This window comes from Euprymna scolopes, chromosome 10, assembly GCF_053919585.1.
Source record: "Euprymna scolopes isolate OS-2025 chromosome 10, ASM5391958v1, whole genome shotgun sequence".
NCBI classification, from domain to species: Eukaryota; Metazoa; Mollusca; class Cephalopoda; order Sepiida; family Sepiolidae; genus Euprymna; species Euprymna scolopes.
In genome coordinates this window covers 99193476-99213955 of record NC_136491.1, presented here as the reverse complement: position 1 = coordinate 99213955, position 20480 = coordinate 99193476, and the positions used below count along the sequence as shown (strand labels likewise).

Genomic DNA, 20480 nt, shown 5'->3' with positions numbered 1-20480 from the left:
TTTCTATATATTTGTTTAATTTCGATAACATCTTCCATGCAGCTATTTAGCTTTCACAGTTTATGTGGGTTGGTTTTCCGTATTCCAGGATTTTCCTTAGGATATGAGCTACTATTATTTGTAGTCACTAGAAGTTCTCACACTAGTTATCATTCAGAGATTTCTCATTGACAACAATCGGTGGTGTTCTCCGGAATTCGGATGACAACACTAGAGGAAGACCTCCAATCTGTGGTGGAATGGGGACAAAAGTGGTTGGTCGCGTTCAATGCTGCCAAGACTAAACTAGCTTCATTCAATAATTACAAGAACCCCTCTCTACCACCTATAGCAATGGCCAACGACCCTTTATCTGAGATTACATCTTTCAAACTCCTTGGCCTAACGTTCACAGGAAACATGAGTTGGAGCAATTACATTGAAGGCATTGCCAGGGCCGCTGCAAGAAAGGTGGGCTCTCTCTACCGTGCTAGACAACTACTAACACCCGAAAGTATGCTGTACCTCTATAAGGCCACCATTCGTCCATGTATGGAGTATTGCTGTCACATTTGGGCTGGTGCATCTGCTACTAGTCTCTCGCTCCTTGACAAGGTTCAAAAGAGAGTCGCAAACCTGATAGGCCCTGAACTGGCATCTAAGCTTCAGCCTCTGTCCCATCGACGAAATGTTGCATCCCTTTGCCTTTTCTACAAGTATTTTAGTGGTGAATGCTCTGACGAACTGCAATCACTTGTGTCCCCACGACGTGAGCACCCTCGACAAACCCGACAGGCTGCTAAATCCCACCCCCACACTGTAGAGATCCCTAGATGTAAAAGATCTTTTTACTCCAATAGTTTCTTCCCCAGAACCGCTAGACTTTGGAATTCCATTCCAGGTCCCTGCTTCCCCAACAGTACTGACGTGCAGAAGTTCAAGTGTAACGTGAACCGACATCTTGCTGCCCAAATCCCTACATAGTACCCCAGTAGTTGTTGCCCCTAATAGTAGCCCCCTACACCAAAGTGGCAATCTGCCTTGTTTGGGGTGAAAATGTAATAAAAAAAAACATTTTAAAAAAAAGTGTACCCAGATTTCCAGTACTCTCCACCTCTTCAGATAATTTTGCAAATGAATTTGCATTATCGCAATAGCCATTTGCAATTGACTTTTCGCTGGCAGCGATCATTAGCCTTCACTGGAATTTGGGTGAAAGCAAGCCTCTCCAAAGTCCCAGTCCTATTTGCACTTATCCAACGGAGGTTTGGTTAGTGCTTTCCCACCTCGATGTTCAGAAATCCTCTTTGACCCTTCACAGCTATTTGATGTGGCGCCATTCGATGCCGACGCCGCCATTTTTAGTGGGGTGGGGCATAGTTAATTAAAAAAATTGCGGTTTCAATTTTCTTACTTCCACGTGGTGTTCCTCTATCTTTTTATTTTACTTCTGTTGCAGTTTTCATGAGCCTGTTTAACGTTTGTAGCTCATGCGCGTTAGCTTCCGCATTCAAGGGGTTCCCTTGAGATTTCAGCCGTTTTCATTATTGCTATCTTAGTATCAACTCAGTCGCTCACTTAATTTTAAATTCTCATATCATTTTTCGTAGTTTTTTGGGATTGTTCCGAGTGCTCCTCCTATTATTGGTGTTATATTGACTTACTTCAACTTTTATATTCTTTTCAACTCTCTGGCCAGTTCCGTGTATTTGCTTCGCTCCTTCGCCTTGATATTCACCCTATGGTTTGCTTGAACGGCGAAATCTACTATCTGGCAGCATTTTTCCTTCTTGTTTACTATTTTGATTGGACTGACTTATCTGTTTGTATCTTAATGTTTCATAGGATTTTATGATTTCCGTTTTTATTATAAGTACTGCTACCGGTTTGCGTTTGTATCATTTGTCTGGGTGTTCAAAATGTAGATGTTTACATAGTTTCTAGTGCACTGCCTTCCTCACCTGATTGTGTCTCTTCTTTTATTATTATTATTATTATTATTATTATTATTATTATTATTATTATTATTATTATTGTTATTATTATTATTATTATTCATAGTAGTATTAGTATTATACGGCATAATGACGTGGACACTCCGTTTCTCATTAGATCACCGGAGTTAAGCAATGTTGAGCCTGGTTAATAATAGATAGGTGACTACTGAGGATTACCAGGCGCTGTATGTAGGAGAATGTCGATACCTCATTGCAAGAACTGTAGAAATCTAACGTCGTCATTTCTCTTTATCAAGATATGTATGCGACTTGTGACCGCTTGCGAATTTAATATACCCTGGAAACTTCCTTCTTGGAAGGCTGCCAGCTCAACCCGCCTAGGGCGAATGCCGCTGGCAGCAGCAGCAGCAGCAGCAGTATTAGTAGTAGTAGTAGTAGTAGTAGTATGCTTCAGTACCTATAAGCATTGAGTGGAAAGAACAAAAAATGCTAAAGTTTGAAATAACTTGTTCGTCACATAAATACACAGATGGGATGTACGTATCTTTGGGGGGATCTTCACGAAAATAATCATCACGCATTACTTTGACACGTATATATGTGTGTTCGAAGACCTGCTTATTTTATTTTATTGTGGTCATACAAGTTTAGGCGTGTGCAGGAATTTTTTGGCGCCATTGCCAAGTGAAATGTATCTCTCAAATCCAAAAAACTCGAAAGGATTAATCAAATTGACAGATTTTTTAAAATGTTATTATCAACTCAATCGTGAATTCATCTCAAGTATCACCAATATACAAAGGATTCTCTGTCATAAATATTTAAATAAATGTCTTTCAGTTATGTTGATATGGTGAATTTAAATGCCTATGCAGTTTTACAAATATCCCGTTTTTTTTTATTTGGTTTTTGCTATTTCTATTTATATATAAAAGATACTTTGTGCGTGTGCCTGTATGTGTGTATCTGTTTGTGTGTAGGTTATTTCTCTATAGACTCTACATATTGACTTCTTTATTTATGGTATTCATTCAACAACTTAGGGATACCAGTTTGTGTTAGTGTGAATATCCTTTTTTTTTTCTTTTTTTTTTCACACAGTGATCACCACTTATCAAGGCCCGGAATCCACTCAGGGATAAGGGTTATTGTGTGTACATTACGTTAGTGTGGAGATTTGATGAAGTGTTTACTTAAGGGGGCGGTTTCATTAGGAATTTGTTAACGTTGGACTTGAACACATCCAAGTTGTAGTCAGGTGGGAAGCAGGCAGACGGAGCAGAGTTCCACAGGCGTGCAGTTCTAAGAAAGAAGCTTTGTTCATGGAATCCACGTTTTGATTTAGGCACAGATAAAGAGTGGGGGAAATTTTTCACAGTGGATTCAGCTAGACGGATGTTTTTCGTGAAAGATTGGCGAGGGGGGACGAGAGATTGGAGTTCAGACGAGCACCTACCATGGAAATAACGATAAAATAAGGATAGGCTCGCAACGTCTCTTCTGTGGGAGAGAGGTTGCAGGGTAGAGAAAAGGGCATCCCCCACTAAGCCACAAAGTCTATTTTGTACTCTGTCAAGGCAGGATAGGCTGTTTTTAGCAGCTCCTGCTCAGATATGGCAGCAGTATTCCATCCTTGGACATACTTGGCTTTTATATAGATAGAGAATTGCATCAGTAGTGAGATTTCTTCTGGAGCGGTAGAAGGATCCCACCATCTTTCCAGCGACCTTGGCAACAGACTTGATGTACGTGTTCCATATCAGATCAGGAGTAAATGTCAAACCCAGAAGCTTGTCAAAACACGGGGCCTCTCCCAGACGAGAGCCATCCAATCCAATTGATGCCAGATGGGGATCAGAGCGTTGATGATGTAAGGATAGGAGTTTGGTTTTAGATGCATTAAAGGTAACCAGCCACGACTTCCCCCACTGAACCACGCGCTCGAGATCAGAGGAGAGAGAATCAGAGAGAACTTTGTCATTTACAGCTTTTGATGTGTTGCCGTAGATGGTCGTGTCATCAGCATACATGTCAACGAATGATTTAAGTATGTGTTTAGGGAGGTCATTGATGTAGATCAGGAAGAGAGTTGGGCCCAGGATTGACCCCTGAGGGACTCCAGCATTAATACTGCAGGCCTCTGATTTTTGTCCATCGACCACTACTCTTATGAGCCTATCGGAGAGAAATGATTTAATGATTGAGAAAACATTTCCAGTTATACCGTAGCTGGAAATCTTGTGAAGTAGACCCTTATGCCATACCTTGTCGAACGCCTTTGATATGTCAAGAGCAATTGCCCTAGAAAGGAAGCCTTTGTCAAGAAATTCACTAATCCTGTGAGATATAATCGTCAGCACATCTGCGGTAGATCTTGCAGAGCGGAAACCATATTGTGTGTCACTAAGAAGGTTGTTTCTGCTGAGGTGGTTGACTATTTCTCTATTTTATATGGATTCCAGCAACTTACTCATAACACAGAGGAGACTTATTGATTTGTACTGAGAGGGAGATGACTTATCACCTGAATTCTTAAATACAGGGCAAACTGATGAGGTCTTCCAGGGAGTCGGAAAGCACTTCTCCTTAAGGCAGCGCATAAACAGTTTCGTAAGCATGGGAGCAAGTTCTGGTTGAAGCTTTTTTAACACTATAATTGGGATGCCGTCAGGGCCAGTTACTTTACTGGAATCAAGGTTCTTGATTAGCTTGGCGACCTCATGCACGGATATTTGTATGTTACCTAGCTTGTTCTGTGTTATAGGAGGAAATATGGGGGGGGGTTGATGGCCTTCGTCGCATCCTTTTATATATATATATACAGACACACAGACAAAAAGTGAACGTGTCTGTGTGTGTGTGTCTGTGTGTCTGTGTACATTTTCCTACAAAATAACTGTCAGTTTTCAGTCTACAAACTTGAAATTTGATATACAGGGTACTGAGATTTGGAAAAATCTTTGTTATTCGTTTTCGGCCAGAAATTTGGCTGTTAAGGGGTCAAAGTTCAACGATTTTACCTTTGAGAACTCTACTAAACTCCTTCGTCAATTTTGGGTCTAAACACTTGAAATTTTAGATATAGGTTCCTTGGACATGGATCTAACTTAATAACTTGATTTGAGCCCAAAAACAATAAATTTTAAGGGGGTCATAATAGGGGTTAAAGTAAAAAAATTGACCCCCCCCCTTTTTTTTTTTTGCTCAACATACCCCTCTAAACATCTGGGCAATGCTAATATATATATATGTATATATATATATATATATATCCATCCGAGTATAGGGCAGCAATTAGTGCCATTCATTTGGCGTCGAGTTGCAATCGCTGACACATTCCAGACGAGATTCCAAATTTGACAATTAGCCCGGCAAAAATTCGATCACTTCGGTAACCTTTTAAATTCGATCACTTTCGGTAACCTTGGCTGGCCGTGGCATTTCTTCCAAGTAGTCCGAAGAAGTCCACCCTTACATGGCATTCCCTCCCTCTTTCTGGTGGGGTAAGTTTATTCCTTATAGCCTGGGGCGCACCGAGTGGAGGATGCCGATGGGATGCCCAGACAATTTTTAAAAGACCGGAGTTCTGATTGTTTTTGAGCACTGGCTTCACTCTCCCCCACCTCCACCCTTGTGTGACACCTTCCTGCGGTGGGAACAAAGTAAGTATCATCCTTTGATGGCGATTTACATCCTGGCATTTAGATGTTGTCAGAACAACTATTCTTTGTATTTTAGTTTTGTTTTAACAGTTTCTTCGTGTTGCTTGTGCTATAAAAAGCTTTCTTCTTTAAGGATCAGATTGATAAAGCTAGTGGAATATAGTTTACCTCGTTCCATCGGACATGACCTGCAGAGTCCACTCCTCATTTTTTGTTTTCCATTTTCATCCCAAACAAGGCACAGTGCCACTTTCATGTAGGGGGCTACTATCGAGCCATAAGTTGCAGGAATATTATGTAGGGAGTTGAACAGCGAGATGTCTGTTCACATTACACTTGAACTTCTGTATGTCAGTACAGTTGGGAAAGCAGGAACCTGGAAGGGAGTTCCAACGTCTAGCAGTTCTGTGGAAGAAACTATTAGAGTAGAAGTTTTTTTACATCTAGGGATCTCTACTGTGTGGGGGCGGGATTTTGCTGGTTGTCGGGTTTGTCGGGGGTATTTACGTCGAAGGGATACAAGGGCTTGTAGTTCGTCGGAGGATTCACCATTAAAATTTTTGTAGAACAGGCAGAGGGGATGTAATATTTCGTCGATGGGACAGAGATTGAAGCTTTGATGATAGTTTGGCACATATCATGTTGAATTACGAATTGATTCCTATTGAGAATTGAACTTTGAACCTCCAGAAGTGTGTCACTTACAACTGAATTTTACCTAGTACTTAATCAATTCTACTCTCGGTTTACCGACATTTCATCACGTGACATTTAATCACACGACTATTAATCACTAAACATTGAATCACATGATTTTTTCATCACGTAGATACATAATCACTCGGTCTGAAACAATTAATCACCTCTCAAGGAAAAAATAAAATTTATGTAATAATGTTATTTATGCGATTGTTTTTATTATATATATTTAAATTTTTAGCCTCTTTGAACATTTTGGAGTTATTTTTATAATAATAATAATACTAATACTGTTATTTATGTGATTTAAAAATTATACTCTTCAAGCGCTTTTGGAAATCCCTAAGTGATTAAATGTCTCGACGTGATTAAGTGTCTACATGGTGAAAAACATGATTAAATTTCTAGTGATTAATAGTCCTTGACTAATAGTCGTGTGATGAATTGTCGGATGATGAAAATACCGTGCACTCTAATCTCAGAATGTCAGAAACAATTGAAATGTGAAAATTATAAAAATTATGAAAATTAAAATAATAATAATAATAATTCTGATTTCACTTATGAATATCTCTCTGGAAAGGGATGGGATTCATTTCCAGAAGATTTCCCTTAATCCCGGCTTCAAACCAGAAGCTTCAAAGATCAAGGGTTTTCCTAAGGATGTTGGTGGTACCTATAATTGCAGAGGTTTGAAGGCCGCCTAAAACATCGGGGATTTGTAGTTTTTTCAATTGTCCTTCCAGATGACTTGATACTACTCCTAGTGTACCAACTACGACCGGGATTATTTGTGTTTTAACCCCGTGTATACGCCTTATCTCCAAGGCCAACGGAGCATAATTGCTCTACTTCTCATTCTCCTTCTCTGTCACATTCCTGTCCCAGGGTACTGAGAAGTCTACAATCTGCCAGCTTTTGAACCCTTGTCAATGACGACCAAATCCGGACAATTATGTTCCAATTGCTTGGTCATTATGACACTTTTGTCCCACCATACCTCTACCTTGCCATCCTCACTTGTTCTCACTTCATCAGGCACCTCCTCAAACCATTTCCCAGCACACTTCACCCCAACCCTCTTACACACCTCCCAATATATCCAGAGTCCCATGCGATCGTGTCTTTTGCGGTACTCTCTCTGGGCCAGTCCATTACAACCTGCTGCAAGGTGCGCAATTCACTCTGAGGTCTTACCACAAATCCGGCATTCTGCAGCAATTTCCTCTCCTAGAACCACTTTTTTGAACAATCATGTTCCTAATGCCTGCTCCTGTGCTTCACAAACAAAAGCTTCAGTACTCTTAGCCAGATACCCAGCTCTAAGCCATTGCCATGATCATTCATCAGCTACTTCCGCTATATCCTGGAAGAACCTCCTATGCATTTTCTTCCTAGCCAGTTCCTCTGCCCTTTCTCTTTCCATACGTTTCACATAATCAGCCTTGGTCTCACATACCTCCACTTCATTGGCCACAACCTTAAGCATCCACTCCTCACTTCTAACCACATGCTCCTTCAACGACATCTCCTCGGTTCTAACACAATCTTTTACACTTTTCAATCCTCTCCCACCATCTTTCCTCTTTTGATACAGCCTTGCTATGCTACTTCGAATGTGAAATATACCAAACATTGCTAAAACTTTTCTTGTTTTGATATTCATGGCATGCAAATCCTTGTCAGACCATTCTAAAATTCCCGCACTGTATCTCAAAACACTAACTGCTCATGCATTTACTGCTTTCATTAGGTTTCCTCCATACAGTTTCGACTTTGCAATTAGTTTCACTCTTCTAAGATACTCCTTCCTGACTTTTTCTTTCATTTCTCTGTTCATGATGCCTACACCATCCAGCACTCCTAAATACTTATATCCTGTATCTTCTATTTCTTTCATGATTTCTCCATTTGGCAGCACTATTCCATTCGAATGAACCTTTACTCCTCTTTTCATCACTAGCACCGCACATTTACTAATCCCAAACTCCATCCCAATGTCTTCTGAGTATGTCCCCACAAGTTCTACCAGTCTCTCCATTTCCTTTTCATTTCTACCGAATATTTTCAAATCATCTATAAACTATAGATGGTATAGGCGTCTGTCACCAGATCCAAAGTTATACACCAGTTTTTCTCTCTTCAAGAGGATGCTCAGTGGCATCATTATCATTACAAAAAGAAGTGGCGATAACGAATCTCCTTGAAATATCCCACGTTTAATGCCAACCTGTCCCATCTCCTCTCTGTTTGCTGTCAGCACCGTTTTCCATTGAGCCATACTTGTCTCCAAAAGCCCTACCACATTCTCAGCAACCTTCATCATCAATAGTATTTCACGTATCCATGAATGAGGGCCCATGTCATAAGCCTTTCTGTAATCGATCCATGCTACGCTCAGATTTCTCTTCTTCTTCTTCTTTGCATCCTGCATTATTGCTTTATCAATTAGTAGTTGCTCTTTAGTACCTCTCGAGCCTTTCTGGGACCCCTTTTGTTCGTCAGGAAAAACACCATTACTCTCTAGATGTTCATAAATTTTCTCCGCAAATATTCCAGTCAACAGTTTTCACATGCTTAAATATGACATTTTAATTTATGTAGATTTCGTGTTATCATAGAGATTTTCTCTGTTGATTATTATATTGTACCCAATATATAGTAATGATTTCAAAAGTTTTCAAAAAATATTACTTCAGTTCCATCAGCTAGAACCGAAACCAAAACATTTAGCTCTTCAGAAATATTCGTTACCATATGACCTAAGGGCACATTGTTATCAACATTTTAAAAATTAATGCAGTTAAACGTATACATGTATATTTGCGCATGCGTAGAAATGACACAATTAGTCAACTTACTCCTGCCAAGTTCTAATTTTTCAATTTTGACTTCTTAGCAACTATTTTAACGGTTAAAACTCGAATCAAATTTGTTCAACAGGTCCGAATCCCATATATATCAAGTTTTGTCTGTAGGCAAAAGATTGACAGAGTAGTTTGGTAGAGGCTGTTTTTTATACAGACATACAGAAAAGGTAATTTTTATAATATATGCAGATAAAAATAGAAATCAGTCGTGAAACTGTCTACTTCTATCTGACAACATAATGGGGTAGCAAAGTTTTATATGAATCTTGGTTTTTAAATTTTACAAAGTATTTCTGAAGTTATATCGTGGAACAATTAATAAGTGTGAATGAGTATATGGTGATCGATGAAACATCGTAATGATCATTAATTATGGAAATTGGGTGGAATTTGATTATTTAAGAAAACTGTTCAACAAGAACCTGTTTACATTGGACTTGAAATCGACCACGCTGTAATAATCTGGAAAGCAGCCCGTGATATTGTGTTCCAGAGGCGGGCAATTCTAGGAAAGAAACTTTGCTCATGGAATTTTCATTGAGTTTTAGACTCAGATAAAGAGCATGGAAAGATGGTGATAATGTTTGTAGCAGATGAGTATTTGGTGTGAATGTTTTACAGGGGTAGAGTGGAGGCATAAATTGAAGCTCTGTCGAGCACCTACCATTAAAAAAAAAGCAAAGATAGACTCGCAACGTCTCTTTTGTGAAAATGAGGATGCAGGGGAGAGAAAAGGGGCATCGCCTATTTGGTATCGGAGTTGGTTGTGTGCCTGCTAAGGCAGGAAAGGATGTTCCAAGCAGCTCCTCCCCAGGTGTCTCGAACATGTACTCTCTCTTAGAACGTATTTGACTTTCATACAGGTAGAATCAATAGCATCAAGAGTGACATCTCATCGAGAGCGATAGAATGATCCAACCGTTTTTCAGCGACCTTGGCAACTTTTTTTTTTTTTTTTTTTTTTTTTTTACAAGGTGGTCACCACTTATCAAGGCCCGGAAGCCACTCAGGAATAAGTGATTTCAAGTCAGACGTAAAGATCAGTATCAGAAGCTTGTCAAACAGCGTGCTTCCTTAAGTCTAGAGCCATTCATTTCAATGGGTCAAAGCGGAAATAAGAACGTTGGTAGTGAAAAGATAGAAACTAGGCTTTGGATGCATTAAAATTAACGAGCCACGCATTGCCCCATTGCATCACTCACTCGAGATATCAAACTAATTAATCAACTGTCAGACCTCGTTCAACTTAATTGAAATACGGAAAATAAGTAAAGAAAATACAGTGACTGTATTGTGTTATATTTTTTCAAACGTTAAACCAGTCAATCAACGTTAGGCAATATTTAAGTTGACCATTGTTTTAAAGTAACCGGACTCCATGACGTTCAAAACGTTAGGTTGAAGTGTTTATCAAACAATGCATATTGACTGTTTCAGTTTACGCCATTTTTTACATAACTGGCGCTTTGAATTTGTGAGTCACCGTCTTGACAATAAACGCCGAGGACAAAACGTGCAACAATGCACATAACATTAGTTTTTGTAGTCCTTATACAAACTAAAACAATATCCTATCTCCAGTCGCATATTTGATACTTCGGTGGTTTACAACCCGTATTGAAGTCGACATCTTCCGGTAGTTTACGTTGTAACTCGACAAAGACTCCAAGGAGTGTTCACCGGTACGTAAGTACAGTTGTAGGTGGTTCCGAGTTTAAGAAAGTTCAGCAGCTTGACTTTGATCGTCAATACGATGACAGAGGTTGATGCGCGATTCTGGTTATTCTTTTTACACAAACGGTTCGCAAATAAAATAAAACAAAGGAAAACAATTCAAAATCTTCAGGGAAATAAGTGTGTCTCTGATTCTTTTAGATCCGCGAGCCACAGCCCGTTCCCGGCGTTAGTGTAGGTGCCCTTTCCGCTCGCTGTCTCCTGAAAGAAAACAATTCAAGCTTGATAGTTAAGTTATAAATCCTGTAGACAATAAATAAAAACTCCAGTCGTCAGTTCTTGATTAATCAAAAATTATATTATCAAATAAAACTTCTAACAGGACTTCTAAACAGGACTGTATGTCGATGACTATATATATATATATATATATATATATATATATATATATATATATATATATATATATATATATATAAGTGAAAGTGTCTGTGTATATGTGTGTGTTTGTGTCTGTCTGTGTATATTTCCCTACACAATATCTCTGTCAATTTTCAGTCTACAGACTCGAAATTAAATATACAGGATATTGAAATTTGAGAACATCTTTGTAATCGGTTTTCGGCCAGAAATTTGGCTGTTAGGGGGTCAAAGTTCAACGATTTGACCCTTTAGAACTCTACCAAATTACTCCGCCAATTTTGAGTCTAAACACTTGAAATTTTATATATAAGTTCCTTGGACATAAATCTAACTTAATAACTTGATTTGAGCACAAAACAATAAATTTTAAGGGGTCATAATAGGGGTCAAAGTTTTAAAAAAATTGACCGCTTTTTTTTTTTTGCTCAACATACACCTCTAAAAACCCGGACTTAAATGCTAGTATATTCATATATTATTTTGTGTGACACGCCTATATCCGAGTGACTGTCGTTTAATTATTATGGACTGCCATTTCTTGTAATAAATAATTTTACCAAGAATTCTTCATAAGTTTTGGTTTCGGTTTCGATTATAGCAGATGGAACTTAAGTTTTATATATACACACATATATTTTTTCATTAGTTTTGGTTTCGGTTTCGATTATAGCAGATTGAACTTAAGTTTTATATATACACACATATATTTTTTCATTAGTTTTGGTTTCGGTTTCGATTATAGCAGATGGAACTTAAGTTTTATATATACACACATATATTTTTTCATTAGTTTTGGTTTCGGTTTCGATTCAAGCTCATGCACCCAAGACATATGGATATATTTTTTTTATTTTTGAAATCACAACTTTATAATATATAAAAATCGAGTGAACATTTACTCTATAATAATATATACGAAATCTGCAAGAATTAAAATGTCATATTTAAGCGTACTTTACGACCGGGCTACGCCGGGCGTCCCTGCTAGATTAGATAAATACTTTCGAAGTTTTAACAAAAGAGCTACAATAATCTTGGCCTTTTGGTCAAGCTCAAAGTGTAGTATCTGTTCTCCAGATGCTGCACTTCCATTTCTTGTTCTCTTTCCGTGGAGGAACAGTCCTTCACGACTGAGACAATTTTTTTTTATTTTTGTACCTTTTCTCTACGTTAAAAAACGACCCTGGTGTCTAACTCTGTCCCGTGGGGAGGCATTGTAAATAGGTACAATGATATCAGAGTGTCTCCATTTACGCTGAACATCAATGGAGTGCCAACATCAATTTAATACATATGAATTTCCACATGTCCCGCTAGTTGTTGTTGTTGTTGTTGTTGTTATTATTATTATTATTATTATTATTTTTAGTATCATCATCATCATCATCATCATTAGTATTATTATTATTATTATTAGTATTAGTAGTAGTAAGAAATGCCTTTAGTGAAAATTCAATCTCCAGGCCCAGAATACTTTCACCTATTAACGAGCCATTCGATTCTTACGACTGGCGACACTAAGAATAATATATAAATTACTTTAATGCAAATAGGTCACAAATGTATAGGTTTTGACGAATATTTCTAGTGTATTTGCCTGAAAACAATTTATGCCCGGAATACAAACATGGTTTATGAAATTTGAGAATAAAAGTGTATTAATCCCGAGTATTTAGCAAAGATATTTTTTATTTTAGCGATTTTTTTATTTTTATTTTTTATTTTTTCATTTATTGGGGGTTGTCTATTCATTTGCCAAACCGACTTAGGATTATAGTTAGGTTTAAGGGACAGTTCAACAGCGTCTTTGTTCCTATATGAGGTATGTTTCTGTGCTGTTCTAAGTGGTGGGGGTCACTTTCTTAGGCTTTACTCTCTTTGAGGTTAGTTCATGACTAATCGCATGAGACGCACAATGCGTGAATTGCGGATTTGAAGCATGTCTTTTTTTTTTTTTTAATCTTGTAGAGGAGATAAATAAACATATAAACAAAGTAAAAATAATAATGATGCGCTATCGCATGTAAATTCTGCCCGACGCTAATCGTATGGAGGGAAAAAGTGAAGTCTCTTTGTTGTGATAGGAGAAAACTTGAATGCTAACTATACAATGTCCTCGAGCGTCACTTTGTACAGCGGTTTGCCAGGACAACCTAGCATGAGGGTACTTTTCCCTTTTACAAGTGAAACCTGACTAAATATTCAGGAAAACATAGCGTTCAAAGCACAAATAAAATCCCCTCAGTATGGCAACCCTGCACTGGTTTATACGATGATTGATCCACCTTCTTCAAGTGATGTTGCCTATAGTAGCAACACTCCACCAGACTAGATGAATTCTTGTCCTGGAATCCAGTCCTGGCCTAGGAACAAAATGTAGTATCTGTTCTGATACTACATTTCACCTTTTCTGACCTCGATCAGTAGAAGAGAAATCCTTCTAGACTGAGGACATTTTTTATTTTTGTTCCTATCCAGAGTACCTCTTGTGGAAGAGCTGGACTTTCTCCACATCAAATCCCGACCTTATGTCTAACTCTGCCCTCGTGGGGAGGTAAGTAAATAGGAACCTGTCAATAAATGAGGGGAAAATTAATATTCCGAACTTCTTTCATGACTCAACATTTGAGGGATAAAATAACAGCTGTAATAGAATATTCGAATATCTATGCATCTCATATTGAGGTCAAGTGTTGACCCCAGGAAGTGATGCCTGGATTTTTGAGAACTTCGACTGAAGTAAAATGAAATGAACGAATGAAAAAATCAGAGAAACTCTCCTTTATACGGGGTGGAACGATAAAGTTATCGCCCTAAAGAAAACAACACTACAGTTTTATTTTAAAACCTTTATTAAAAAGATCAATTTACGTAACTTGATTATGTAGTAGATATGAGATCTATTCAATGTAGCTGCCTTCAGCCTCAGTCACCGCCTCGATATGGGTCCGGAACGTGGAGTATGCCTTTTCCACAAGCGTCGGCGTGAGCTCAGTAGATACTCAGCAAATGGCGGTGATCAACCTGGTTTTGGTGTTGTGGGAGGTCATGTTGGTGATGTTCTCGACGTATGACCAAACGAAGTAGTCTAACGGGATAAGGAAAGGGGAAGGAGGGTGGATAGTGAGAAACGGATACAAAATCGTAGCACTTCTTCTGAAGTCAAGTCTAGGTCTTTTTAGACTTGTGGACCGGCGCCGTCCTGCTGTCACACCCAGGGTCTGTCAGTGGTTACCTTATCACCATACTCCAGGTACATTTTCTTGTTTACCTTCAAGCCGACTTCGAAGACGTGGGGTGACATGATGTGGCTCTTACTTGAAACCACACAAAAGACCATAACCGTAGCCGAAAACTTTGTTTACATCATCCTGGTCATGACCCTGGTATACATGGCAATCCAGCAATACATTTTGAGGGTACACAATAACACTGAAAAACAGATTACACTAACGAAACCTGGCTGGTCGAGCCCGAGCAGATATTTACGAGAAATCTGGCTTGTAATATGCATAGCTATCGACTTCCGGTTCGTACAATGCACTAGTACCGTGTTTTTTAATTTTAGCAAGACATACAAACATACACATACAAACATACACATAGATGTTTGCCCTTTATGTAATAGATTTAATAAAGGTAGGAAAAGTAATATGATATTAAAGGATGGTCGTAAAAGGTCATTAAGTTTCTCATCCAATCCCGGACATTGCTAATATATAGGTAGACAAACTAAAATATATGATAAAAAAAATTAAAGAACTACTCTCTATATTAGGTTCAAAAGAGAGTCGCAAACCCGATAGGCCCTGAACTGGCATCTAAGCTTCAGCCTCTGTCCCATCGACGAAACGTTGCATCCCTCTGCCTGTTCTACAAGTATTTTAATGGTGAATGCTCTGACGAACTGCAGACACTTGTACCCCCACGACGTAGACACCCTCGACAAACCCGACAGGTAGCTAAATCCCACACCCACACAGTAGAGATCCCTAGATGTAAAAGGTCTTTCTACTGCAGTAGTTTCTTCCCCAGAATCGCTAGACTCTGGAATTCCATTCCAGGTCCCTGCTTCCCTAACTGTACTGACATGCAGAAGTTCAAGTGTAACGTGAACCGACATCTTGTTGCCCAAATCCCAACATAGTGCCCCAGCAGTTGCTGCCCCTGATAGTAGCCCCCTACACCAAAGTGGCAATGTGCCTTGTATGGGGTGAAAATGTAATAAAAAAATTTTTTTTAAATATTATGAAGACTATTGTGTATTTATTTTTATATAAGTAGATATATGAACTTAATCACTTCACGCAAAAAGTTAGCGAGTCAAACATGCGCTGTTTTCTAGCCCCCTGACGAAAACAATTTTAAATGCTGAGTGGGAACGATAATGTAAATAGCAAGTAAGACTACCACCTCAGACTTACCCCGCTGCATGAAATGCTTTGGGAAATTTAGCTCTTATGGTCAGATCATCATATCATGATAGATCACTCTGAAAAACGTTAAAAAGCATTTAAAAAATAAATGTTTAAATTCAACAGCATTTCTCGCGATTAACGGTAGCTGAATGGATTAGGATAATGAAACCAGAGATAGCTTCTGTCGCCGGGTTCGAATCTATCGACTGGTGTTAATTATGACACCCTGCACTGATGGTTCCCGAAAGGATGAAACAATAGTGTTTGTAGGTATTTAATAATTGTTGTAGTAAATAATTATATATATATATATATATATATATATATATATATATATATATATATATATATGTGTGTGTGTGTGTGTGTGTGTGTGTTCTAATATAGGTTTAGTATCTGCCCGTCTAAAGCTAAAATTGTACTCCTATTGTTATGCTTTGAACAAAAAGACAAATACAATTTTCGAGGACTTCAAAAACGGTCAAATTCGCGAGATTTGCCTTTTCAAAGACAAATCTGGCAACCCTGGATAAGAATATGAGAGTACCCTCCCTTTGATGTAGCCCTGTTTTCTAATATCATAATAATATATGATCATTGTCATAATGGTATGAGAAAAGACCTTGTAATTCCGATGGGCAGGAATTCTTCACCGAAGAAAAGAGTCAATGAGACATTACGTAAAAAGGAACATTTGAAAGAAACAGGGCAAAAAAGAACAACATTGTCAGCCACGAGGTGCTGCACTGAAAAAAGTAAATTAAAGATTGTCTCTTACAATGCAATTTTATTAATTGTATTGAACTATGTAGCACAATATTACTTTCTAAGTATTTATCAGTACTTAGTAATTTATCTCATTTGGATCAGTTCTACATTTAAAATACAATGGATAGTATTTTCAGAGAATGTTAATAAACTCATGTTTGCTGCGTTTTGTAGGTTTTTCTGTCCAAGAAACTAATTTTTTTTTTCGTTATCCAAAAAGATATCAGTTTTATCAAAACGTGTTTGTTGATTAACTATATTTCTCATTCCGTGGAATTTCCATGGGTCATGTTAGTTAGTATTAATAAACTATTGCACCTTTTTATTGCTCAATTCAGTATACAATTAAGTCAATTTCAAACTATTATACTATCTTTTAATACTCCGTTCAGGAGGGGGGATAGTGTAGTATCTATTCTGTTTTCATTATAACTTCTGTTTTGCGGGAATGTTGCGTAGTATCTTTGTGTTGTCATGAACCTCGATCTCAGGTAGTATCTCATCTTTTGTGGATTCGTGTAGTTTATGTTCATTAAATCAGTTCAACTGTGGCTCTGGGGTTTGGCTCTGCTCAGTTCTAGGAGATCCACCCTCCGCGTCTTTAACTTTTCTCTGAGAAGAGGATATTTTATCGCTAATAGTCTGATGCGCCCTTGCCAGGAATACCTGCGGGACTGCTCAGGCATTTTTAAAGACAGAGTACGCTTATTCTAATGCGCTTGGAAGTGGGATACGCTGCGTCTTGAAGTAATCATTTGGCAGTTTTCGCTTTGGCATATTTTGGATATTTATGTGACCTGACGGAAATTGGTCATAAACTGGATAAGGACTATTTCAGTGCAAGGTTCTGTACTGCCAACTAAGTTCCAACTCCTGTCCCATCACCGTAATGTTGCCTCCTTCTGCCTGTTTTACAAGTACTTTAATAGAATGTGCCCTGATGAACTCATTGCACTTGTTTTCCTTCGAAATACATGTCCCCGACAAACCCGCTTAGCAACAAAATCACACCCCTTCACTCTAAATGCTGGAAAGCCTTCTACTCTAATAGTTTCTTCCCTCAGACAGCTAGACCTTGGAATTCATTTCCTGATACCTGTCTTCCTAAACTAACATGCAGAAGTTTAAAATGTAGCGTAAACCAACATCTTGCTCATCTCCCCTGAACATACCTCAAATAGTAGCGCCTTACGTCCAAGTAGCGATGTGCCTTGTTTGGGGTGAATGTAAAAAAATCAACACAATTTTATTTTCTAATAGAAAATAACTTTTTTTTTAAATACTTGTATCTAACCTCCTGGCAAGGAGATAAATAATATGAAAGCATCCTTCCAGGCATTACCTTCTGCTTTAGAAAATGGTAATGTTCGTTCGTTCGTGTTATATACTAGTAAAAATATACGATTGAAGGAGCATAGTTTTTGTAATATACCTAAATAAATATCGAATGCAAACACTGACGAAGCATACTTTTTTGTTTGTCTTTTATCGAAAAAGGGTGCACACTTGTTAATTAAATAAATAATTAAATGAATATATAAAATAATAAATGTAAAAACTAAGCAGGTAAACTCGATCGCCTACATAAACGACCTTGTTTTTTTTTTTTTTTTGGATCTGCCCAAACATGTCCGTTTGGGACTCACGTTGTCGGCTTGCTATGTAACTCACAGATCGCCGGCTCGCTTATCGAATACCGTTCCCTGGTGACTGTCCAATCGACCGGTCGGTTACCCAGAAAGATTTTAGTGTTTTCGATCTAGATTTCCAAAACATCGATATTATTTATTCATCCGTTGCTTGTTGATGGTATGGGTAAGCTAGGGTGCCAATCTGAAGTGAGCGTGTCCCAGGAGTCCTGAAAGGGTAGATTAGCAATTGCTACTTGATACTGATAGAAGAAAAAAGCGCACAAAATCTTCCAGGTAAGTGACCCTGACGAGAACGATTGCATGTGAGTTGTGCTCGTTTTTATTATTATTATGATTTTTTTTTTTTTTTTAGAAAAACACGTTAGGACGTCTTTTTCGTTTCTGAAATGTTTTAGATGAGGATTGACTATTCGTATTGTTTGGATTCTTTATTGTTCTCAACTTGTGTGTTATTTTCACAAGGTTTCGGTCGATGTAACCGCCGGCCTTCTTCAGGTGTATCTTGTCGAATTCGGTTATTTGCACAGAATTTCGAACGGGACTCCTTTTCTTATTCATACAGCTTTCCGTCAACCACGACCGGGTAGAAGTCATAAGTAATTCGCAATTGTATTTCTAGCGTCGTCCGCACTGAGGATTGAACCTTCAACCTCCAGAAGACTGTTACTTTACAACTGGATTTTACCAAATTTAATATATAAAAGGCTATGTGTCTGTCTGCCTGTCTGTCTCCATATTTTCAAACTCTAACTCCGCAGAAACTAAAAGTCGCAAATGATTGGGTTTTTACGTACTGTTCTTTTATGGGTCTTTAGCCGGCTAAAATAATTTTTAAGGGGTCAAAAATGGGGCAAAATTGAAAAAAATCGTTATACATTTTGTACATTCATCTTAGTTTATTTTTAATTTTTAATGAGACCATCTGCGTGTTACGTTGATACAGTGGTAACGTTACCAGCTTTGTATCTTACAGTTTTGCTTTCGATTCTAACTGATGGCACCCAAATATCTTGTTTTTTTTTTCTTTTTTACTTTTGAAATCACGACTTTGTAATAATATATACGAAATCTGAACAAACTAAATATCATATTTAAGCGTATTTTTCGATCGGGCAAAGCCTCCTCCCATTACTTTATGTATTTACGCCACGGGTCTTGTGAAAATAATACTCAAGATAAGAACAGTAATCCGAAGAATCCGAATACTAGGATGTGTCTTGTTTGAAATATCATTGTAATCAGCCACTTATTTTGTTCGTCGTGATAACTTTTTATCCCTTTTACGGCATATCAACCCCTTTTTTTAATGTTGAATAACAGTACTCAACTTTCTATTGCACAAAATAACTTGCGGCCACTTTCCAGTATAGCAACAAAATGAAAAAGTGGTAAAAAAAAATATATAACAAATAAATGTTATAAGGTCAATTACTATTCTGCCTACCCGGATAAGGTGTTTATGTGTGTTTTAACTTATTTTGAAGCGTTTATTTAATTTAAAACACAAGTAGTGACTGTGACATTTATAAGGTGGGTTTCTACTACTATTTGATTTAATTTTTGATTTTTGAGCAATTATCAAGAATCCCCATACGACCGTCTAATGTCAGTCATTTTTCTCTTGTTCTAAATTAAAACTTGATTCTAGATTGCTATGTCTTTTTTTTTATTGGTGTAGGATTTTACAGTTTTGTATCTGAATGTTGTGTTTGAATTGAAAGCTAAAATATAACCAATATATATATATATATATATATATATATATATATATATCATTATTTTATAATAATTAAATACCTTTTTTAGAACTAGTGTTTCATCCTTTCGGGAATCTCCAGTGCAGGGTTTTACGATTAATACCAGTCGAACGATTTGAACCCCGCAACACGACACATCTCTGGCTCGATTAGCGAAGACCTAATCCATTCGGCTACCATTAACCACGTGAAATAACGTTGAATTTAAACATTTTAATTGTAAATGTTCATTTACGTCAGTCAGAGAGTGATCTAATCGTTATATGATGATCTATGCATAAGAGCCAAATTGACCGACTTTAATTCAACTGAAAGTGCTCAACGATAAGAAACGAATTTCTTAAAGGGGCTGTCATAATAATAAATATAGGTATATATATATATATATATATATATATATATATATATATATATATATATGTGTGTGTGTGTGTGTGTATATTATTATTATTAGTTTCGTATGTGCAAACATGTGTATTTGATTATAATTATTGATGTTATTTTCGTAAATATGGATAAATTAATTATAATGAATAAATTTACTAATTATTAAATAGAACATTTCTGGCAGAATATTCCTAAATTAATAGCATTTGTTAGTACGAATAGATGGGGTTAAT

The 20480-nt window shown here is 37.5% G+C and overlaps 1 protein-coding gene across 8 annotated transcripts in view; it reads left to right on the top strand.

Annotated features, from left to right (window-relative positions):
• The window catches only part of LOC145286160 (uncharacterized), a 205414-nt gene that overhangs the window by 14426 nt on the left and 170508 nt on the right, over positions 1–20480 (top strand). For 2 of the 8 annotated variants that reach the window (XM_080134935.1, XM_080134933.1), the window contains exon 1: positions 18089–18376. The exons of the other annotated variants lie outside the window; for them this stretch is intronic. The gene's annotated coding sequence lies outside the window, so the exon portion shown is untranslated. Of the gene's footprint in view, positions 1–18088; positions 18377–20480 lie in introns of those variants that run through there. 8 annotated transcript variants of the gene reach the window in all.